The sequence below is a fragment of the Procambarus clarkii genome, chromosome 55 (assembly GCF_040958095.1).
Source record: "Procambarus clarkii isolate CNS0578487 chromosome 55, FALCON_Pclarkii_2.0, whole genome shotgun sequence".
Taxonomy (NCBI): Eukaryota; Metazoa; Arthropoda; class Malacostraca; order Decapoda; family Cambaridae; genus Procambarus; species Procambarus clarkii.
The window spans coordinates 28,808,053-28,833,592 of record NC_091204.1 but is presented as its reverse complement, the minus strand read 5'-3'; the positions used below and the strand labels follow the sequence as shown (position 1 = coordinate 28,833,592).

General features: G+C 44.5%; 1 long non-coding RNA gene across 1 annotated transcript; it reads left to right on the top strand.

Annotated features, from left to right (window-relative positions):
• Positions 1 to 432: 432 nt before the first annotated feature.
• Positions 433 to 22,768, top strand: LOC138352839 (uncharacterized). Its single transcript, XR_011222912.1, has 3 exons — positions 433 to 648; positions 7,023 to 7,093; positions 22,632 to 22,768. It is a non-coding gene; the product is annotated as an uncharacterized lncRNA (long non-coding RNA).
• Positions 22,769 to 25,540: the final 2,772 nt, after the last annotated feature.

Here is a 25,540-nt window from a genome sequence, read left to right as displayed (position 1 = left end):
CTCAATTTAGCTACAATTTACCTACTTAAAATTATCTGTTAGATTAAGGACCTGCCTGAGACGCTATGCGTGTTAGTGGCTTTACAAGAATGTAAAAACATCAATGTTATGTACTCTCATAAACCTATTGTACCTTCTTGTATATATATAAATAAATAAACAAACTCCTGTGTATAAAAATAAAGACAATTAAAATGTCAGTTTCGGCAAAGATCAGTAACCAAAGAAAATGTCCGGAGCAAGATGGCGGGCAAGCGAGCGAGTGACGTCATCACAACAAAAGCAAGCTGCTACACGAGGTGTAGACGACGACCCGTGAGATAACACTGCCACTCCTCAACTGATAACAATGTCGCCACTTAATCACCAACAACAAGATAACAACTCTGATAAGAACTGCAGCTACCATCATGAAGAAGATAACACTGATGCTCCTCACTGTCTTAGAGACGGTCACCTGTGTCCACAATACCCGCCAAATTGTCCCTCCCACAGTACTCTCAGGACACTTGTGGCAGTGTAAGTGTGTGGTGAGGCCACACCACTGAAGACATTGAGGATATACCACGAGGGAGAGACAAAACTGTTGAAGGAAGGAGTCACTGGCTCCACCTGACCACCTTGTTCCTCGCACTCTCATCATCCTTCGTAAGTACTGGAGTACTTTCTGCTCCACCATTGTCTTACACCTCAACATGCAATTGTTGGGGGGTGGAAATAGGCCTATGGAATTGTTGAGGTGTGGACGTAGGCCGATGGCATTGTTACACACCCTCACTGTTGCTCTCCCCCCACTCCCTCACGGTTGCACCTCCCCCCCCCCTTTCCAGGAGACCGTTCTGGTCGGAGGCTCAGTAGACTGCAAGCCAGAGATAGCTTGCAGAATTTCCATCTAATACAAAAAAACAATCATCTTGAGAGGTTATCTTGAGATGATTTCGGGGCTTTAGTGTCCTCGCGGTCCGGTCCTCGACCAGGCCTCCACCCCCAAGAAGCAGCCCGTGACAGCTGACTAACTCCCAGGTACCTATTTTACTGCTAGGTAACAGGGGCATAGGATGAAAGAAACTTTGCCCATTGTTTCTCGCCGGTGCCCGAGATCGAACCCAGGACCACAGGATCACGTGTCCAGCGTGCTGTCCGCTCGGCCGACCGGCTTCATGAAATAAGTATTTATATAACTTTATATTATTCTAATAATATTACTAAACATGATCTGTAACGGAAAATATATATGATGATGTACATGTAGAATTTAAGAAACAAATCTGGGTAAGGGGTCGAGTGTGATAGGCTTATCGGAGAGAGCCGGCCCTGCCCCACCACCGACACACCCACCACCACCGACACCCCCCCCCTCCCCCACCACCGACACACCCACCACCACCGACACCCCCCCCCCCCCTCCCCCTACATCCCATACTCACTCCCTCTGCTTCAAGGTCACGTAGTTCAACTGTCTGTAATTCATTAGTAAAAATGGATTTGTTTAATAAACTTCCCACCCTCCCTCCCTCCTTCACCCCCTCCCCCCTGCCTGCCTCCCTCCCTGCCTGCCTGCCTCCCTGCCTCCCTACCTCTCTCCCTCCTTCACCCCCTCCCCCCTGCCTGCCTCCCTCCCTGCCTGCCTGCCTCCCTGTCTGCCTCGCTGCCTGCCTGCCTGCCTGCCTGCCTGCCTGCCTCCCTCCTCCCTCCCTCCTTCCCCCCCCCCCTACCTGCCTCCCTGCCTCCCTACCTCCCTCCCTCCTTCACCCCCCTACCTGCTTCCCTGCCTGCCTGCCTCCCTACCTCCCTCCCTCCTTCACCCCCCCTCCTTACCTGCCTGCCTGCCTCCCTACCTCCCTTCCTCCTTACCTGCCTCCCTGCCTCCCTACCTCCCTCCCTCCTTCACCCCCCTCCCTGTCTGCCTGCCTCCCTGCCCACCTCCTAGCATCTCTCCCTCCCTCCCTCCTTCACCCCCTCTCCCCTGCCTGTCTGCCTCCCTGCCTCCCTCGCTACCTGCCTCGCTGCCTGCCTGCCTCCCTGCCTCCCTCCCTCCTTCCACCCCCTACCTGCCTCCCTACCTGCCTGCCTCCCTCCCAGTCTTTCCCTGCCTACCTCCCAGTCTCTCCCTGCCTGCCTCCCTGCCCACCTCCTAGCATCTCTCCCTCCCTCCTTCTCTCACTAATACTCCCACTCTCTCACTTACTGCTCCCACCCCAGCACCGACCAGTCAGCCTTCACTGACACAACGTGTACATTAGGAGCGGACACGGTGCACGGAGGCCGGCGCCACGCAGCTTGGTGGACCGCCTCCGCCGCCCGAACTTAGTTCCTGTAGCATGACTCACTAACCCAATCCGGAAACTGGAACTTTTAGATAACTTAAGTTTACAAACCAAGTGGCTGTCGTTAATTATATTATTATTATAATAATAATTGCTGTAATTAATAATTATTACTGCTCCTTCTGCTGGGTCATGAAGGAAGCGGGCCTCGGGTGAAAGTGGGCTGTGACGATCTCTGTCTGGAACCCGTAGGTGCGGGGCTGGGACGTCCACCTCCCAAGGGTCGTGCAGCCCCAGGCTCTGCTTCAGGAGGCTGGGGTCGTTCCTGCCCTTGCTGGGGTGGTTCTTCTCCGGCCCCGACCACGGCGGTCTCCGGGTCTGGAGTCCCTGTGCCTTCTTTTACCAACCTCGAGATTAACTCCGGAGCTTGAGCTCTCCCTCGGGCAGTTCGTCGTTGCCTTCATCCTTGTTCTGACAGTACCTGCAACAGCGCTGGAACCAATCGTATTTGCTTCTGTCTTTCTATTGAAGACTTTCAGAGAAAGAGGGGACTTTCAGAGAGAGAGTGGAGAGAGGGAACCCGCTGCTTGGGTAACAGCTTCTCCATATCGACCTACCCAGGCTTTGCTCCCTGGAGAGGCCACTCCAGACCGACAACCAGAGCGCAACTCAATAGTCTCCTGAGACTAATGGATGCCTACTACTATGTAAATTATGTTATGTAAATGATGTCAATTATGAATGAATGGTAGAAAATGTTTCTAACATTTCCATTGGTCAAAGAGTTGCTACATTCTGTTTTCTAGTTTATTCTTTGTGTGCTTTTGTCACTCATTTTTTTTCATTATACATTTATATAGATGTTTATACACTCATAAATACACATTTACACCATCAAATTACATTTTTAAATGCTAAATATATTGATGTTTAAGAATTAAAAGATTTGGCATATCCAACTTTCTGATATGAAGAAAATGTTTGAAATTATATGGAGAGAGAGAAAGAGAGAGAGAGAGAGAGAGAGAGAGAGAGAGAGAGAGAGAGAGAGAGAGAGAGAGAGAGAGAGAGAGAGAGAGAGAGAGAGAGAGAGAGAGAGAGAGAGAGAGAGAGAGAAGGGAATTATCAGGGGGGAAAGCACCAAGCTATTACGACTATATAGTGCTGGGAAGGGGTCCGGATAAGGATTTGGGATGGAACGGGGGAGGGAATAATGCCCAACCACTTGGATGGTCGGGGATTGAACGCCGACCTGCATAAAGCAAGACCGTCGCTGTACCGTCCAGCCCAAGTGGTTGGACAAAGAGAGAGGGAGAGAGGGAGAGAGGGAGAGAGAGAGGGAGGGAGAGAGGGAGGGAGGGAGAGGGGGAGAGAGAGAGGGTGTGTGCGTGTATTCACATAGTTGTATTCACCTAGTTGTGTTTGCGGGGGTTGATCTTTGCTCTTTCGGCCCGCCTCTCAACTGTCAATCAAGTGTTTACTAACTACTATTTTTTTCTCCACACCACACACACACAAACACCCCAGGGAGCAGCTCGTGACAGCTGACTAACTCCCAGGTACTTATTTACTCCTAGGTAACAGGAGCATTCAGGGTGAAAGAAACTTTGCCCATTTGTTTCTACCTCGTGCGGGAATCGAACCCGCGCCACAGAATTACGAGTCCTGCGCGCTATCCACCAGGCTACGAGGCCCCTTAATATGTATGTATGTGTGTGTGTGAGTGTGTGTATGTATGTGTATGTGTGTGTGTGAGTGTGTGTATGTATGTGTGTGTGTGTGTGTGTGTGTGTGTGTGTGTGTGTGTGTGTGTGTGTGTGTGTGTGTGTGTGTGTGTGTGTGTGTGTGTGTGTGTGTGTGTGTGTGTGTGTGTGTGTGTGTGTATAAATGAATGAATATGTATGAGAATCACTCCAGGAAAATTCAAGCTAACGAATGTCATTGTATTATTTGAAGGTAAAATGCATTTGAATTTCCAAGTGGTCAATGAATCACATTACAAGAGTCTTCTCTATACCTTTTTTGTTAGGTTTATTATATTTAAATTTGTGATTTCATTATGTAAATTGTGGTGTTTTTTCCGTCTACTGTAGAGTTAGCCACATTTTCTCATTACAGAATCATATATATTTTCTCATAAGATATTTAATTATGAATACCTGAATGTCTTATAAGACATAACTGACACTGGATACCTAACTTGTGATCGCGCTTCCCTCCGTTAATTACACCTCTGCCTCTTGCACACTATTACGTGGGTTCTCAATGGTTAAAATAATCTGGCATTATTATGAGTGTTTTCATATGGAAAGATCAGAAACCTTTCATTCAGTGAGTGTGGCCTGAGTAGGCTTGGCTGATTTATATAAAGTATTTCCAGACAAGAGGTTTAATAATATAAGTGTATGTATGCCTTGTTTTGGACTTGAAATGAAGTATTAGAATAGTTGTAAGCAAGGTTAGTTATTAGTACTAAATAATATGTAAAAATGACCTGAATATGCTTGATAGAGGTCATATATTCTGGAAAATATATTATATATACTGTATGAACTCGATTATCCAGACTATATGGGAAGGACCCCTATCCAGTTAAGCCCGACATCCGTATTAGCCGAGTTTTACCGGGGAAGAAAAAAATTAACATTCACAATCTTTATGTATCACAGCCAACGTGATTTGATTTTCCACACACACTATAATTAGTGTGTGGTGCTGGGTGGGTGGGTGAGCTGGGTGGGTAGCTGCCTGGCAGGAAGGTGGGCAGGGCAAGTGGGCGGGCAGATGGGTGGGTGACCAGGTGGGCTGGATGGCTGGCAGGAAAGTGGGCTGGATGAATGGATGGCAGGAAGAAGGGTTTGATGGTTGGCAGATGGGTGGAGGAGCAGGTTTGCAGGTGGGTGGACACTCATCACACCCACTCCTATTACACCCACTCCAGCCTCCCTGCTTGCCTACCCACCCCTCCCCCCTACCAGCCTCCCTGCTTGCCTACCCACCCCTCCCCCCTACCCAGCCTCCCTGCCTGCCTACCCACCCCTCCCCCCTACCAGCCTCCCTGCTTGACTCCCTCCTTCCATCCCTCTCTGCTAGACAGGGTCCCTCCTTGCCCTCCTTGCCTTCCTTACTCCAGCCCACCCTCCTTACTCCTGCCCACCCTCCTTACTCCTGCCCACCCTCCTTACTCCTGCCCATCCTCCTTACTCCTGCCCACCCTTCTTACTCCTGCCCACCCTTCTTACTCCTGCCCACCCTCCGTACTCCTGCCTACCCTCCTTACTCCTGCCCACCCTCCTTACTCCTGCCCACCCTCCTTACTCCTGCCCACCCTCCGTACTCCTGCCCACCCTCCTTACTCCTGCCCACCCTCCTTACTCCTGCCCACCCTCCTTACTCCTGCCCACCCCTCCTTACTCCTGCCCACCCCTCCTTACTCCTGCCCACCCTCCTTACTCCTGCCCACCCTCCGTACTCCTGCCCACCCTCCGTACTCCTGCCTACCCTCCTTACTCCTGCCACCCTCCTTACTCCTGCCCACCCCTCCTTACTCCTGCCCACCCTCCTTACTCCTGCCCACCCTCCTTACTCCTGCCCACCCTCCTTACTCCTGCCCACCCTCCTTACTCCTGCCCACCCTCCTTACTCCTGCCCATCCTCCTTACTCCTGCCCACCCTCCTTACTCCTGCCCACCCTCCTTACTTCCGCCCCACCCTCCTTACTCCTGCCCACCCTCCTTACTCCTGCCTATCCTCCTCCTTACTCCTGCCCACCCTCCTTACTCTAGCCCACCCTCCTTACTCCTGCCACCCTCCTTACTCCTGCCCACCCTCCTTATTCCTGCCCACCCTCCTTACTCCTGCCCACCCTCCTTACTCCTGCCCACCCTCCTTACTCCTGCCCACCCTCCTTACTCCTGCCCATCCTCCTTATTCCTGCCGACCCTCCTTACTCCTGCCCACCCTCCTTACTCCTGCCCACCCTCCTTACTCCAGCCCACCCTCCTTACTCCTGCCCACCCTCCTTATTCCTGCCCACCCTCCTTACTCCTGCCCACCCTCCTTACTCCTGCCCACACTTCTTACTCCTGCCCACCCTCCTTACTCCTGCCCACCCTCCTTACTCCAGCCCACCCTCCTTACTCCTGCCCACCCTCCTTACTCCTGCCCACCCTCCGTACTCCTGCCCACCCTCCTTACTCCTGCCCACCCTCCTTACTCCTGCCCACCCTTCTTACTCCTGCCCCCCCTCCGTACTCCTGCCCACCCTCCTTACTCCTGCCTATCCTCCTCCTTACTCCTGCCCACCCTCCTTACTCCAGCCCACCCTCCTTACTCCTGCCCACCCTCCTTACTCCTGGCCACCCTCCTTACTCCTGCCCACCCTCCTTACTCCTGCCCACCCTCCTTACTCCTGCCCACCCTCCTTACTCCTGCCCACCCTCCTTACTCCTGCCCACCCTCCTTACTCCAGCCCACCCTCCTTACTCCTGCCCACCCTCCTTACTCCTGCCCATCCTCCTTACTCCAGCCCACCCTCCTTACTCCTGCCCACCCTCCTTACTCCTGCCCACCCTCCATACTCCTGCCCACCCTCCTTACTCCTACCAGCTCTTCTTAAACTTGCTCACACTCTCAACTTCCGCTCAAAGTACAATACCTAAAATTTCGTTTTTAATTTTTCTAAACATGTACTATGTTTTGGTGGGAGAAATTTAGTCATAGAAACCTTAAATTTGTTTTATTTTCCCCCAATAGGTAATACTGCTTCCAGTCTCTGCTCGGCTACCAAGGACGATAGCAAACACAACTTCTGCCCATTAATGATGGTGAGGACAATTTTATTCTTACTGTACTACCAGTGTGTGTGTGTCATGGTGATGTCAATAACCAGTGATTGTGAGTGTATTAATCATATTGTTATTACAATATAACAACCAATCTTCAACTAACCTACCCCAACCAGACCTAACCTTATACACATGTTACTTAATGTACCGTAACTTACCCTACCCTAACCTCTCTGAATGGCGACTAACTCCAAACATACGTAGACTCACAAACTCGGTCTCCTGACAACACTACACACTTTTCATAGAGCAGCAACACTTCTCTACCATCATCAACACAACTCCTCATCTTTGCCATCCTGAGTCTGTTTCCACACATTTGTTAATTTTTATCTTTATCCTGACACAAACAGAAGACATCGGAAACTTCCAACCTTTGCCATATTATCAATATTGATGCGCCACCGTTAGTGATAAATAATAATAACAATAATAATAATAATAATAACAATAACAATAATAATAATAATAACAATAATAATAACAATAATAATAACATAATAATAACAATAATAATAATAATAACAATAATAATAACAATAATAATAACAATAATAATAACAATAATAATAACAATAATAATAACAATAATAACAATAATAATAACAATAATAACAACAATAATAACAACAATAATAACAATAATAATAACAATAATAATAACAATAATAATAATAATAATAATAACAATAATAATAACAATAATAACAATAATAATAACAATAATAACAATAATAACAATAATAACAATAATAACAATAATAACAATAATAATAACAATAATAACAATAATAACAATAATAACAATAATAATAACAATAATAACAATAATAACAATAATAACAATAATAACAATAATAACAATAATAATAACAATAATAACAATAATAACAATAATAACTACAATAATAATAACAATAATAATAACAATACTAATAATAATAACAATAATAATAACAATAATAACAATAATAATAACAATAATAATAACAATAATAATAATAATAATAACAATAATAATAACAATAATAATAACAATAATAATAACAATAATAATAATAATAATAATAATAATAATAATAACAATAATAATAACAATAATAATAATAATAATAACAATAATAACAATAATAACAATAATAATAACAATAATAATAACAATAATAACAATAATAACAATAATAACAATAACAATAATAACAATAATAACAATAATAACAATAATAACAATAATAACAACAATAATAATAACAATAATAATAACAATAATAATAACAATAATAATAATAATAATAATAATAATAACAATAATAATAACAATAATAATAATAATAATAATAATAATTTATTCACAAGAAGGTACAATGGGTATGTGAGATTACATAAGATTGGTATCTTTACATTCTCGGAAATCCAGTAGCACGCATAGTGTTTGGTGCAGGTCCTTGATGTAACACACCAGGTGGGATGATAAGGTACACTGCAACAAAACTGAACATCAACATATAACTACAATATAAATTGAGAGCAGTGATTACACTGGTACAACAGTGTAATTAAGACAATGATATATAAGTTAGAACAATATCCAACTCTGGCCCCAGACATCACTCGGTACCCCTACTCAAATCTCTTAACATGTTAGATATTAAGTCACTGCACATTCTCTCATGTGTATTATACATATATAAAACGCTAAACTATAATGCCAATCCTGATCTTAAAAGCTTCATAGAAGGTTGTAACAGAACCCATGAGCACCACACCAGAAATAAATACAGTTTTGATATTCCTAGAGTACGTCTTAATCAAACTAGAAATGCTCTGCAAATCAAGGGGCCCAGAATGTGGAATGACCTTCCCAACCATGTTAAAGACTGTACCTCTCTCAACCAGTTTAAGATAAAAACTAAACACTACCTAATAAATTCCCTGTAATCTACCTCACTCCTCTATTGTCAACCCATGTCTGTTATTTTCTTTTTTTTTTTTTATCAACACTGTTTGTCAACCTATTGTATTTCTGCTGCTTTTTCAGTCATGTTCCCCCTTTTTTTTATCTTTATTTGTATTTGTTCTCAACACCTTTTATTCTTTATGCTCAATTAGTATTAAGTTCTAGATATTAATGTTTTTCTTGCCCGAAACGCATTGCGTAATAGTGGCTTTAGGCATTGTATGTACTAGCTCTATCTATATATCAATCCTTTAATGTAACATCACTTGAATGTATATACCTTACCTGAATAAACATCTGAATCTGAATCTGAATCTGAAGTCTCAAGTACAAATATTGGGGAAGTGGGTAGTACATGATACAGTGCAGCCTCGCTTCTCGTAATGTTTAGTACTCGTTGTTAGTCTCGGTACTCGTTGTTTGTCTCGGTGCTCGTTGTTAGTCTCGGTGTTTGTCTCGGTGCTCGTTGTTAGTCTCGGTGCTCGTTGTTTGTCTCGGTGCTCGTTGTTTGTCTCGGTGCTCGTTGTTTGTCTCGGTGCTCGTTGTTCAGAATTCGTTTATACTCGTCCAGGTCCACCAAGCACGTGGTTATGTTGTGCGGGACGAGGGGCCGGGACGAGGGGCCGGGACGAGGGGCCGGGACGAGGGGCCGGGACGAGGGGCCGGGATGAGGGGCCGGGACGAGGGGCCGGGACGAGGGGCCGGGACGAGGGGCCGGGACGAGGCGGGACGAGGGGCGAGGGGCCGGGACGAGGGGCCGGGATGAGGGGCCGGGACGAGGGGCCGGGACGAGGCGGGACGAGGGGCCGGGACGAGGGGCCGGGATGAGGGGCCTGGACGAGGGGCCGGGATGAGGGGCCGGGACGAGGGGCCGGGACGAGGGGCCGGGACGAGGGGCCGGGACGAGGGGCCGGGATGAGGCGCGCACAGTTTACCAAGGTCTCCCGCCCAGTGACCATCCCGCCTCATTATTGTATTTGGGAGGACAACAGGATAGATGGTGGGGACTGGATGGATGGAAGTTGAGGGGACTTGGTGGATGGATGGTGTGGGGACTGGATGGACGGATAACAGAGGGGCGGGCGGCAAAGTAGGTGGATAGGCTGGCAGCAGCCTAGTGGACTGGCAGGTGTCAGTGTGCTGGCAGGCAGTAGTGAGATGGTTGGCAGAGCTAGTCACCCTCCCATCTACCTCTATCCCCCCATCCCATACCCTCCCCACTACCTCTATCGCCCCCCCCCCCCCCGCCCACTCCTACACCCTCCACCCCCTCATCCCCAACACCGGACTCTTCCAGCTGTATTCCTCCCAGCCAAATGGACGGTATTCATGTTTTTATTAATACGTTGGTCTTCTTTTTTACCAGCTGAGGCAGACTTCCTGAGTGCCTGTCATTAAACTTTTATTTTTCACTGACTGGTTGCTACTGTGAGTGCCTGATTGACTGTGAATGCTAGATGTTATGACCCCACGTAGCCTGGGTGGAACGAGTCTACCCTTGGAAGAGTTATTCTGCCTTCCAGACCTGATTGAGAGGTCAGAGGAAAGATGTATATATTGAATATTTAATAAACGTCTTTGAATGATTTATGAATACTAGCAGAGGACGAGCATTTAAATACGTGACATGAAATGAGATGTCAATACTTTGGTGACGTGAAGTGATACTAGCCGGACGTCATGACCTCACTTGAGTCACAGCAGTCGTCAGAGATGGCAGTACTTCGTTGATTCTCCTGAAGGAGGAATAATATAGTTCCCTGTGTCAGGGGTGAAGTGAAGGCTACTTGATTGTAAGTGTGAGGAAGCTGTTGGGGAGTTGTACACCATTTCCCTGTGGTTTAGATAATTAAGAGGAGACCTGGGAGTGAGTGTTGGTCGTGCCTTTGTGGAACTCTGATGGTGTGGCTTCTTCAAGAGGAAGGAAGCAAGCAGGCGTTTCTGTGTGAAGCCTGAGCCTGAAGTCGCCCAGTTGGGTGACTTAGTGTACTCAAGTCAGGAGCAGAGGAGCTGTGAGGCAGTCTTAAAGAAACACTTTGTTGGATGTCTTAGAGGACGCCATCTTGGAGGGCCGCAGTTGAACGCCCTCGAGCTACGAATTTTGCGGTTTGTGTGGGAGAACTGCAACGTTTGTGTGGGAGAACTGCAACGTTTGTGTGGGAGAACTGCAACGTTTGTGTGGGAGAACTGCAACGTTTGTGTGGGAGAACGGCAACGTTTGTGTGGGAGAACTGCAACGTTTGTGTGGGAGAACTGCAACGTTTGTGTGGGGAGAACGGCAACGTTTGTGTGGGAGAACTGCAACGTTTGCGTGGGAGAACTGCAACGTTTGTGTGGGAGAACTGCAACGTTTGTGTGGGGAAAAAGTCAACGTTTGTGTGGCGAGAACTGAAAAGTTTTATGTGGGAGAAGTTAGTGAACTTCGTACCGGAGGAGGAGTATAAGCTCAACTGCAAGGTGGTATTGGACTTCGAGTTGAGGAGTGGAACTCGAGTGACACAGTGAAACTTCAAGTAGTGTAGGGAGCTACACGTATCTTGTGTGAAGCCGGTGAAGGAGCTTCACTGACATTCAAGGAGGACTTCATGTGCAGCTGACTGGAGGAACTGAGAGAGTACCTTGTGTGATATTATGAGGACCCAGATTGATGATTGTACTTGGGGACTTTGAGTAATGGAACAGAGGATCTTATGGACGTGTTGATGTTTAAGGGAGTGCGTGATTGCGTTTTGGCATGAAAGGCGCAGTGCAAGGTGAGAGATTGATACTTTACGAAGAGTAGGAAATATGTGAATATTTTATGTGCCATGTATTGCAGTAAAGGGAGCGATATTGGAGGTAAAAGTAAAGATTTATTGTTATTGGAAGTAAAGATAAGGCGATATTGAAGTGTTATCAGTAGGTAGCAGCCTCGGAGATTGCATTGTTTTATAACTATTCCCGTATGTATATTGTGTATGTTCTTATGTATTAAATGTAATATTTGTTAGCTGACTTTTGGTCTTGTCCCGGTGAGGTTTCCTGGCTAGAGAGAGAGAGAGAGAGACACGGCAATAACTTGGGTGACAGTGGACTATAACTAACTAAGGGGATTGAGAGATCATCCTACAGTAAAGAGAGTGCGGGGAGTCATGGCGGCTCGAGAGTCTGTATGTACTCATGACAAATACGCAGTGTGAGCCGTACCCCTGAATAAAGGTGATGCTGAACTCCTCTACCAGAACCAGACACTTACCAGGGTTATCTCCCAAATAATTGCAAACACTCCATTGTCCATTGCTGGTCGACCGACGGTAGCAGAGTGTGGCTGCTGAGGTCGGCTGTTTGTTCTGTCAGGGAGTGGTTGGCGTCTCTGGTCGACGGTAAGCTTGTATCAGGTTGATTGAAATAACCAAAGTTACATTGTATAACCCCCAACATTTCCCCCCCCCCCCCGATTCTGAGTTGACTGTGAATGGCTAATTGACTGTGAATGCTTGATTGACTGTGAATGCCTGATTGACTGTGAATGATTGATTGACGGTTAATATGTGACTGACCGTATATGCCTAACCAGTTAATACTACAATTGTGAATGCTTGACTGCCTTTGGTTATGACTGCCTGAGACTGGTCTTAACTGACTACTTGACTGACATGTTGTTACTGTAACTGACTTGTTCTGACTGGCTGCCACATAACAGAGGCAGTGAAATGTGTGAAAAGAATTCTGAAACCAGTGATGCAGATATGAATGCGCTTAAGGCAAGCAAAAGGGGATGGTCTCTCCACCTCCTCCATCCCCTCCCCCTCTTCCCTCCTCCCCCACCCCATACACCAACACCGCTCCTCCCTCCCGCTTCACGTCTCCCATGCGCTAACAAGAGTCCCCAGTAAAGGAAAAGTGCAGTTAAATGTTCACTTATTTCATTTATGGTTTAAATATATATACCTGATTGTTTTGTATATGAAAATATGAGTAGTATTCTGCATAAAAAGTATTTTTAAGTTAATATTTTTGGGGGTGTGGCATGGATTATTTAAATTTACATTATTTTTTATGGGAAAATTTGTTATTGTTTTCATAATTTTTGGTTTTCGTACCTTCTCTGGGAACGGATTAACTACGAAAACAGAGGTACCATTGTACAACCCCATCCACACAACCTATATATTACGTGAGAAAGCTTTAAAGAATTCTGATAAAGAAAGAGATCTAGGGGTGGTTCTAGATAGAAAACTATCACCTGAGGACCACATAAAGAATATTGTGCGAGGAGCCTATGCTACACTTTTAACTTCAGAATTGCTTTTAAATACATGGATGGTGATATACTAAATAAATTGTTAACGACTTTTGTTAGGCCAAAGCTAGAATATACAGCGGTTGTGTGGGTGCCCATATCTTAAGAAGCACATCAACAAACTGGAAAAGGTGCAAAGACATGCTACTAAGTGGGTCCCAGAAATGATGGGCAAGAGCTACGAGGAGAGGTTAGAGGCATTAAATATGCCAAAACTAGAAGACAGAAGAAAAAGAGGTGATATGATCACTACATACAAAATAGTAACAGGAATTGATAAAATCGATAGGGAAGATTTCCTGAGACCTGGAACTTTAAAAACAAGAGGTCATTGATTTATACTAGCTAAACACAGATGCCGAAGAATATAAGAAAATTCACTTTCGCAAACAGTGGTAACGGTTGGAACAAGTTAGGTGAGAAGGTGGTGGAGGCCAAGACCGTCAGTAGTTTCAAAGCGTTATATGACAAAGAGTGCTGGGAAGACGGGACACCACGAGCGTAGCTCTCATCCTGTAACTAAACTTAGGTAAATACAATGCGAGTTTGAAGCACATGGTAGAAAACTATGAAGATCAAATTAGGTACTTTTTGGTTATACGTTAGAATAAGGCATAGGTTGGACAATTTTTAATTTATTTGGGAGAGAGTTCCATAGACTGGGTCCTTATTTGCATGGAGTGTTTGCCCAGATTTAGTTTGACTCTGGAGATATCAAAGTGACATTTATTTCTGGTGTGGTGCTCATGGGTTCTGTTACAGCTATCAAGGAAAAATTTCAGATTAAGATTAGCATTTAGGAACAAAGTTTTATACATGTAAATAGCACATGAGAATGTGGGGAGTGAGTGCATGTTTAGCATGTTAAGGGACTTAAACAGAAGGGCTGTGTGTTGTCTTAACACGAGTTTGTTACAGTTCTGATAGCAGATTTTTGATAAGTGATGATAGGCTTGAGGTAGTTTGCAGTTTTTGAACCCATGCACAGATACCGTATGTAAGATAGGGATAGATTAGCGTGTAGCATAATGAAAGGAGAGCAGAATGGGGAACATAATATCTGATTTTAGAGAGTATACTGACCCTGTTTGATACCTTTTCTGAGGGAGCCCGTCGGCTCCCTCCCTGATACACATGGAAAATACTGGAGGGCCAGGTCCCGAATCTACACAGTAAAATAACAACGTACTGGAGTGAACGATATGGAAGAAAATGCAAGATTGAACCAGTGAAGAGCAGAGGTGCCATAGGCACAATCAGAGAGCACTGTATAAACATCAGAGGTCCGCAGTTGTTCAACGTCCTCCCAGCGACCATAAGAAATATTGCCGGAACAACCGTGGACATCTTCAAGAGAAAACTGGACTGTTTTCTAAGAGAAGTTCCGGATCAGCCGGGCTGTGGTGGGTATGGGGCCCTGCGGGCCGCTCCAAGCAAAAGCCTGGTGGACCAAACTCTCACAAGTCGAGCCTGGCCTCGGGCCGGGCTTGGGGAGTAGAAGAACTCCCAGAACCCCTATCAAGCAGATATCAAGCAGGCTCCCTGGAGCTATAGGACCGATATTAGCCATATTAGTCTGGGGCTAATTATATTATTATTATAATAATAATATATTTAATTAATATTTATCACTTGCATGGTCTTGAAGGCTGCCGGCCTCGGGTGAAAGAGGGCTGTGACGATCTCTGTCTGGAACCCTTAGGTGTGGGAATGGGGCGTCCAATTCCTAGGGGTCGTGCGGCCCCAAGCTCTGCTTCAGGAGGCTGGGGTCGTTCTGGCCCTTGATGGGGTGGTTCTTCTCCGGCCCCGACCACGGCGATCTCCGGGTTAGGAGTCCCTGTACCTTCTTTCACCAACTTCAACTGTGAGCTCTCCGGAGCTCACAGTTCCTGCGACGGCGCTGGAACCAATCGTATTGGCGTTTGCCTTTCCATTGGAGACTTTCAGCGCCGTGGAAAGGGAGAACCTGCTACTTGGGTTACAGCTTCTCCTCTGTATCAGTTTACCCTAGTTTTGCACCCTGGAGAAACTATTCCAGAATGACAACAAGAGTGCAACTCCATGGTCTCCTGAGACTGATAGATACTAGTCTGGGGCTTCAGTCATATGGAGTTTTCATGCTTACCGGGAACCACGAGCCAGAAACTGGTTCCCACAGAGAGGCGGAGGGAGCAATTGCCTATGAAAACTTCACTCTTTGAGAGTATATTCATGTCTGCCATCGACAGAGGTTAGGCACCCAGAAAAATAGGCGCCCCAAAACAGACCCCCAACTTGTAGAATATTGCAACCGGAGACCAAAACAGAGGTTTAAAACTCCCCCTAAGAAAAACAAGGAAACACGCAAATCATCATCAACCTGATGCACCGCTTGCCTACACAGAGCCGTCTGCCCCCAATTTGTTGACTGGGGCGGACGTCTACTCTGGTCTCGATTGCCTGTCTGGATTTTGTCAGGATTTTAACCCTAGCGGTGATGCCTGCTGTGTGTTGGAGTGTTGGCCAGACGTTTCAAGTACTAGGGCTGTATGCGCTGATGGTTACCTGCTTGATGGAGTTCTGGGAGTTCTTCTACTCCCCAAGACCGGCCCGAGGCCAGGCTGGACTTGTGAGAGTTTGGTCCACTAGGCTGTTGCTTGGAGCGGCCCGCAGACCCACATATCCACCCTAGCACGGTTGGTCTGGCACTCCTTGAAGCAAATTATATAGTTTTATCTTAAAGATGTCCATGGTTGTTCCCACAATATTTCTTATACTCGCTGGGAGGATGTTGAACAACCGTGCACCTCTGATGTTTTACAGTGTCCTCTGATTGTGCCAATGGCACCTCTGCTCTTCACTGGTTCTATTTTGCATTTTCTTCCATGTCGTTCACCCAGTAAGTTGTTATTTTACTGTGTAGATTTGGGACCTGACCCTCCAGTATCTTCCACGTGTTCTCTTCCCTGGGCAGCCTGTAAGTACTTTCCTTGGTTTTCACGGTTCTCTTCCATGCAGCTTTCGGGTCTCACTCTCGTAGGGGTAGCGGGCGCTTTTTTTCTGCCTTGCTCTGGCGGTCAACTGGATCTTGTTCCTTTTGTTTGGCCCTGGGTAGGGAGTGTTTGTTGCTGGTTGGTGCACACGGTACTGCACAGCTCGCATGACAGTGGCGGCCGTGCCTCTCTCTGGCCACTTGCTGTAATGGCACACTTTCAGGGTTCTTTTCATTCTTTTTAGTTTTTCCTGCCTGGTGGAGAGCTGCCTAGCTTCCCATTAGTATGCCTAGGTTCCATTTGGTTATCCTCCCCCTTGGCCCATGAGGTTGCTCCCTGCTCAGGAGTAGTAGGATTTATGCCAAATCCCGACCGTTTTGCATTTTTCAGCGGTCGCAATTTGGCATATGTGTTTTTAGTTACATTTGGTGGTGGACATGATTTGGGATAGGTGTATTTTGATACCCCAGTGAAGCTTAGCTCTCGTCCTAGTCCGTTTTCTTGCGACAGCTTATTTAACTCCATATGCCAAGTCCCGACTGTTTTGCTTTTTTCAACGGTTGCGATTTGGCATATGTGTTTTTATTTAAATCAGCGACAGTCGCGATTTGTCCCAGTAAACTTTTCTATTGGGATTAAATGATCGCCTCCTGGCATACCCGAATTTCGTTACCACGGTGACCCTTGCAGACATCGCTAATGGACAATGACGTCAGGCAATCTTCATCTTCCCTGTGCAAGTCTGTTTTCTGGTCTGGAATATTTATTCCCATTATCAATATGTTGGAAACATGAATGATATTATGACGGGAAAGGGGAACAAACCCATTATATGTATTAGTGCAGGGGGAAATGATGTTGGACGAGTTAGGAGTGAGGAACAAATACAGAGATTCAAGACAGCTATAGAATTATTTAGGAGCAAGGGAGGAATCCCGATCATATGTGGCATTCTTCCAAGAAAGGGAGTGGGAAATGAATAGATAGTGAGGGCACTTGGTGTCAATTGCCGGCTGGAAAGATATTGCAAATCAAATGCAATATCTTTCATAGACAACTGGGAACACTTCTATGGAAGAAATGAAATGTATGCTCGGGATGGGGTGCATCTATCGAGGGCTGGGGTTGTTGCTGTTGCGAACTCGTTGGAACCAGTGGTTAGAGGCGTTTGTTTGGGTTTAAACTGTTAGTAGATAGTGGTATAGGAATTGATTTGGAGGAAGAAGGTAATAAAAGTATGTGTTCGTGGGAGAAAAGAATTAGCAAAATGATCAGGGAAAGAGAAGGGCCTCAAAATAACAATTCACTTAGGGTATATTACATTAACAGTAGAAGTCTAAGAAATAAAATAAATGAATTAAATGCTCTTGTTTGCACAGAAAAAATAAATATTATTGCACTTATCGAAATGTGGATGAATGTAGAAAATAGAGAACTATTAACTGAATATCAAACAAATGGATTTAAACTACTTCACACAGACAGATATATTAGACGAGGAAGGAGAGTAGCCATATATGTTAGGGATAATTTGAAATGTCCCTAACATATATGGAAATGTCCCTAACAGAGGAAATCAAAACTGAGCCGCACACAGAAACTATTTGGATATAATTAAACAAAAAGCAAATAATATTATAATAGGAGTTATATATAGGCCACCAAATTTAGACAGAATGGAAGCAAAGCATCTATGGGACGAAATATCTAAAGCATCTAGATCTAACAGTATTTATGTCATGGGTGACTTTAATTTTAGTGGAATAAACTGGTTGAACAAAATAGGGAATAATGAAGCAGAAGATTTTCTAGAATTAATTGACGATTGTTTTTTTACGCAACACATTAAGGAACCAACGCACGAAAATAATATTTTTGATTTAGTGTTAACTAACAGGGAAACACAAATTAAGGACATCGAAATAGGGAGTGAGCTAGGGAACAGTGATCATAAAGAAATCAGATTTAGCATTGAATGGAATAGATCTGTAGGAGAAAATTCTGTTAAAGTGCCTGATTTTCGAAAAGCTGATTTCAATAGCCTAAGAATTTTTTTAGGCCAAATAGATTGGAAAGTCTTGGGTATGGGGTGTGGGCCGGTCTTGGAGCTATACGTGAACCCAGCGATAGGTGACGTAAAAGGGGTTTTCGATGTGGATTCAAAATATAAGCTATTTAAAAAATATTCTAAGCAAAACAAAGGAATGTAGTACCTCACCTTGAGGTTACCTTGAGGTGCTTCCGAGGCTTAGCGTCCCCGCGGCCGGTCGTCGACAGGGCCTCCTGGTTGCCGGACTGATCAACCAGGCTGTTGGACGCGGCTGCTCGCAGCCTGACGTATGAGTCACAGCCTAGTTGATCAGGTATCCTTTGGAGGTGCTTATCCAGTTCTCTCTTGAACACTGTGAGGGGGTCGGCCAGTTATGCCCCTTATGTGTAGCGGAAGCGTGTTGAACAGTCTCGGGCCTCTGATGTTGAGAGTTCTCTCTCAGAATACCTGTTGCACCTCTGCTTTCCAACGGGGGTATTCTGCACATCCTGCCATGTCTTCTGGTCTCATGTGATGTTATTTCTGTGTGCAGGTTTGGGACCAGCCCCTCTAATATTTTCCACTTGTAAATTATTATGTACCTCTCCCGCCTGCGCTCAAGGGAGTACAGTTTTAGGCTCTTTAGTCGGTCCCAATAGTTTAGATGTTTTACTGAGTGGATTCTAGCAGTAAAGGATCTCTGCGCGCTCTCCAGGTCAGCAATTTCTCCAGCTTTGAAAGGTGCTGTCATTGTGCAGAAGTATTCCTCTCTAGAGAGCACTAGCGTGTTGAAGAGTATCATCATTGGTATAGCATCTCTAGTGTGAACGGTTCTTTTTATCCAACTTATCATATTTATTGCAATTGTGACGGCTTTTTTATTGTGTTCTTTAAAGGTAAGGTCTTCCGACATGAGTAAATCCAAATCCTTTACATTGCTTTTTTGTTCTATGTTATGATTTGACTTGTGTTTTGTACATTGTTTCCGTTTTTAGATTTTAATTTTTTCCGTGGCGCATAAGCTGGAACTTATTTTCGTTAAACACCATATTATTTTCTGTAGCCCCTAGAAAGACCTGATTTATATCTGCAGGTTTGCTGTGTCCTCTACGTTGTCTACTCTCATAAAAATCCTAGTGTCATCTGCAAAGGATGATATGGTACTATAGATTGCGTCCTTCTCGATGTCCGATATGAAGATGAGAAAAGAGTACTGAAGCAAGACAGGATTTTATTTTGTTGACTATTACACACTGGGTTCTGTTAGTCACGAAATTGTAGATCCATCTGCCTATTTTTCCGGTAATTCCTTATGAACGCATTTTATATGCAATAACACCATGGTCACATTTGTTCGGGCGAATCCATCCTCCGCCTCGCCTGCTGAGCAGTTCCTCCGCCTGCCGCCACGAGGCAGCTACTCTGCCAGGAGCTAAGCTCTCTCAGTCACCCATGAGTGCGTGGAGGGGACGGACGTCGCTCCGGCCTCCAGGACGTTCCTCTGTCTTTACTCTCTGTTTTGAACTTTCTGCTTCAATAAAATTTGCCTAACATCAATAAATACTGGCTACGGCCGCTGGGCACACAACCAACTACAGGCAATCACTGTTAACTGATTAAAACTGTGCCTACCACAAAAATGTCTCTTGCGAGGGCGCTCACTTGATGATGCCTGACCAGGGCGCACACACGGTTGCCCACGAAAATGTTTCTGGACGGCTTCACAACTCTTCCTGCCATCCAGGACACGTGACCACACGTTTCCAGATTAATTCCACAGCTGAAACGTCTGCACGCTTCCTTTCTCTTGAAGGTATATAAACTAGGGGGTTCTTCTCTAACTGGAACCCAATGGAGCTCAACTTCCCCTCACAATTTCTGGTGCTCAAGTGAGGTCAACGTCCTTATAAGCGAGCCTCACACCCCCAGCAAATTCTCCACATCTCATGACCAGTCATTTATTTATATCCTTATTCACTGCCATACTTGCAAACCGTTTGTCAAATTCAATCGAATGTCTACTATATAAATATCCAGGTCTATATCTCTTTAACCTCTTAGGTCAAGTCTGGTAGAATGACTCTCAAGGGGACTCATTTCTCCTGCAGGCTGAGATCATAACAGTTATCAATCTTTAGTGTGTTTAGTGGCTCGCATACTGCTTCCTCAGTATTTCGCTCATTTCTTTGTTGTCATCTGTGAAAGTTCCATATCTCTTTCGCAGGGGCCCGATGCTAGATGCAGTTTTTTATCTTGATTTTGCATAGGAGAAAAAATATTTTGTATTTCCCTCTATTTCACTGATAGCCTTTTGCTCTCTTTGCCTCTCCTGGGTTTTGTATGATTCTTGTAGCTTTAGTTCAATTGCTTCTATTTCTCTACCTAACCTTCTTCGCCGTTCATGAGATAGGGTGCGACTCTCAAGTTGTTCTGCGATTTGTTTTCTTTGCCTATAGAGGGAACGACGTTCCCGTTCCAATCTGCATCTCTTCCTGTTTTCTTCTTAGGGATATGCGGTTTGAGCATATTTCTAGTGCTACTGAGCTTATTTTTTCAGGCACTGGTTCAGGTTTGCATTTTCTAGCTGTTCTTCCCAGCTTATTTCTGTGAAGTCTTGGTTCATTTGCTCCCAGTTTATCTGTGTATTATTGAAATTGAATTTGCTGAAATCTCTTCCACTGGAAATCGAGACTGAGTTTGAAGGTCTATTCCCCAAGCTTGTCAAAACTTCAATTAAGTTGTGATCTGAGTAACAGGTATTTGTAATCATTATGTTCCTGATCAATTCATCATTATTAGTGAAAATGAGGTCCAGCGTGTTCTTCCTAGTTGATTCAACTATTTGCTGATTTAAGGCAAACCAGTCGCACATTCGTAGCAGGTCATTTGCATGTGACTGTTCATTTAGGCTACTTCCAGGAATTCTCTCTGATAAAACTGTATTAGTTAGGGTCTTCCATTTCAGGTGCAATAGGTTGAAGTCCTGAAGCAGGATGATGTTTGGGGCTGGATTTGAGAGATTTTCTAAGCAGTGTTCTATTTTCATTAGTTTGTTTTTAAACTGCTGATGATTTGCCTCTGGTGACTTATATACAAGGACAATAACTACATTTAGTATCCCTGTTTTGATTATCAGCACTTCCACCATATTGTTTGTGGTAGCATCTATAATACCCACTGTCCAATGCTAACTAAACAAGTCACAACTAAAAGGTTAAACAGTCCATGGCTTACTAAGGGTATACCTAAATCTGTTAATAAAATCATTACCATGAGAAGAAGTACCAGTATAGGTTAGGGGTCATATCCAAAGCAGTTTCAAGGAGATACTCATCAATGTTGTCCAAAACAATTAGGAGAGCCAAAATAAAAATACCCCACCATATCTTTCTTATAAAATCTCTGTGGCTAGATCCTAGAAACTGAGTAAATTTGTTACACAGGATTTTCCAGATCCAAAACCGTACTGTCTGTCTGTTTTATATAGTTTTCTCCAAGGGTTCTACCCATTTAGTTTCAATTATTTTTTCTCATATTTTGACCATTACACTGGTCAATGATACAGGTCTATATTTGATGGGATCTTCCCTGCTGCCACTGCTGTAGAGTGCTGCTGCTGCCTCTAATATCAACTGGGAGTCTGAAATAGGTAGCATAGTGAATATCAACCGTGTAGTGCAAACATTTCTTCTGTGTTAGCCTTTTTCCACACATCTGCTAGGACTCCTGTTCACGGGGATGCCTGAAAAATCTGTTGAAGTGGAATGCTGAGTTCAGGTGCACATTCTCTCAGGACCCATGGTGAAACTCCATATGGGCCAAATGCTTTGTTCTTAATTAGCTCCTTTAGCATTTTTTTCACTTCATATCTAGACACCTCTATGAAATGTGAGAAATCGATAAAGAATTTGGATAAAGAAAGAGAGCTAGGAGTGGTTCTAGATAGAAAACTATCACCTGAGGACCACATAAAGAACATTGTGTGAGGAGCCTATGCTACACTTTCTAACTTAAAAATTGCGTTTAAATACATGGATGGCAAGATACTAAAGAAATTGTTCACAACTTTTGTTAGACCAAAGCTGGAATGGAATGCAGTATCCACCCAATTTAACGGCCTATATGGGGCTGTACCCTGGTCGTTATTTCCGGAGCTCCGTTATTTCGGAAGTTAAGTTGGGTCGGGTAATTTTTCAAGTAACATTCAGGTAAGATATATTTTATACTGTATAACTAAAATTAAATAAAGTTCATTGTGTAATTGCGTTCCAATTTAGTGCCACGCCGACGATTAAGCCAGCTGGTGGCTGCTGCATGGATGATGTGTGAACACGCTCTGATCAAGTCCAGATGGGTGGGAAAAAATTGGTTCATTCCTTTGTATTGCAAAATATTTCATGTATCAGTGATTGTTAATATTTTCTCAATAAAATTTTAGAGATGTGTTTTGTTTTACACTGAACAGTGCAGGTAATGTATTTTTAATGTTATGACGCAGGCTGTGGCGGCCAGGCTATACAATGGTGATCGAGCCTTGTCACTGAGAGCTAGCCAAGACGAAATATTTTGAGCTCACCTTTATTCTGCTAATGATATAATATACATTTGCAGAAATTAATATGTAGCTTTTGTTGAAAAAAAAATTATATGTTGTAATACTATAATAAAATTGGTAAATTGACTAACTTGTAATGAAGCTGAAGATTACGAAGCTGTGAAGATTACGTCATCCTCTGCAGCGCTTGTTTTATATTGTTCAGTACTGTATACAGGGTACATACTGTATGTACACTTAGTTTCAGGCATTCACTTCACACAACAGCTAGCCTTACTACTAATTCACATGAGTTCTAATTCTAATTCACAATTGAAAATTATTTCTACTGTATATTTACACTGTACAGTATCTTTTTGTCAAGGCTTAAATAATCATTAACACTTACAATACTGTACTCTATCAACACTTTTTACACTAATTTATATGCTTTTCAATCATATTTTATATCGTTAGTGGAGGCTACACGACTTTTGATGGGAATTCAGCATCGGTGGGTGCAACATGGCTTGCAGAGCATTCGTTGCTGGTGGATGCTCCATGAATTGTCGATGGGAATTCAGCATCAGCGGGTGCAGCATAGCTTGCAGAGCATTCGTTGCCGGCAGAGGCTGCACAACTTGTTGATGGGAATTCAGCATCGGGGGGGGGGGGGGGTGCAGCATGGCTTGTAGGGCACTCGTTGCCAGCAGATGCTGCATGACTTGTTGAATTCCCAGTGGGTGCATTTACGAATCGTTGAAATCATGAATTTATCTATTTTTGTCTGAATCTGATTTTCTCTGGCTAATATTCTGAGACATTGTTCTCAGCCGCACGAGTTCACAGTAAACAATGCGGTCACATGGCCAGGCGAAGTACATTCTAGGTCCATGGGAAAAAAAATACCTATTGCCTATACTATAAAAGGTATTTAATAAGAAAACAAAGAATTTTGCTTAATAACAATTGTTTTAAAATATTTTATTAATAATAATTTAGAATTTTCCTCATAGAACTAAATCATTTTAAAAGAAAGTAAAGATTTAATATACCACTCTGGATGATCGAGGTCGGTGGCCTGGTCGCCATGTGAGGGGCTGCCGATGCCAAAACAAACCTAATACTAACCGTCGATAATATCGACCACCAGAATGGTATACGAGGCTACAGATACCGATCTCCCAAACCGGTCGTTATTACCGGCAGATCGGTATAAAAGAGGTGGTTGTATGGTGCCCATATCTTAAGAAGCACATCAACTGGAAAAGGTGCAAAGACATGCAACTAAATGGCTCCCAGAACTGAAGGACAAGAGCTACAGGGAGTGGTTAGAGGCATTAACCCCTTAACTGCGCTCGGCCTACAAATATGACCCCCTAATGCGCAAGAAATAAATTCTCAGGAGAAAATTCTTTTTTGTTCTAAAAGTGTCAAAAACCCCTCCCAGTATATGGGTATAGCAACGGAATGTCGAAATTGTACTTACTTTGGCTGCTATGGGGTCCGTAAAGTGGCACGTGACTTCATCATTCCCTGTGCGCATGCCGTAAGCTCCTGGGGACGGTGGAGCGCCCGGGGCGGGATGTGCATGCTGCTGCGAATATAATTTTGCTCATTTTTTGCGCACAGTTCCAAATACAATGTATTAGATTTTACGTTCCGATCCAGTGTATGGTGAACACGTACACTATATTATGGCAGTAGAACATCCATACTGTCTGTAGACACTGTGTTACGTGCATCACAAACAAGTACACTTATCCTGCACTTATTTCCAATTTATCACGCTGATATATTTATATTTACATTATATATACACACTGTACAGTATCACACAATATATACACACACTCAGTACTCCGTAAGTGTGTGATATGCTGTGAAACAGCCAACGGGGCAGAGTGGCACCTTGCACTCCACGCACCAGGTGCCGATGTATCTTCGCTTTTGTGATCTGCGTGTAGTATTCCTGCATACTATGCACGCACGTTTACCCTTGTCACGTGATGCTGTGCCTGGCATATACTCCAGCATGTGTACCCCAAAGTTCTCATTACCCCGCAGTCTGTCTGGAGCTGCATGTGGCATTGTTGCTTGCACCCCACGTGATACTATGGAGCCCTCTTTGCCATACTTTACCAGCAGTACGAAGTACGGCACTGAAGTACGTATAGACGGTTTCCTGCCGGACTTCACTAAGTACATATTGCAGCAGTTGAGCACTGCAACATCCATGAAGTGGAAGAAAAACTTTTTCGTCCACTTCACAGACCGGTGCACGCACTCCACACCACTAAGCATCATGTCACATTTATCGACGAGGCGCATGTTCACGTTATAGTATATGACACAGTCTGGGTTATACATGGGGTTGCATTTCTGAAAATGGACCTTCCCACTGTCCAACATGGCACCGGTGTGAGTCGTCGTCAGTATATTCACCTCGCGTCTGTCCTTCCACTGCACTGACAGCATATTGTCACACTTGCGCATCTGGCACTCGCCCACGGATATACCTATACCGAACACTGGCATTTCCTTCCTGTGGGCCTTCACAGTGCCACATTCGCCAGTGTTGTGGGCAAGGAGGTATCTGGTCAACAGGGGGCTGGTGTAATAGTTGTCGGTGAACAGTATATGCCCCCTGTT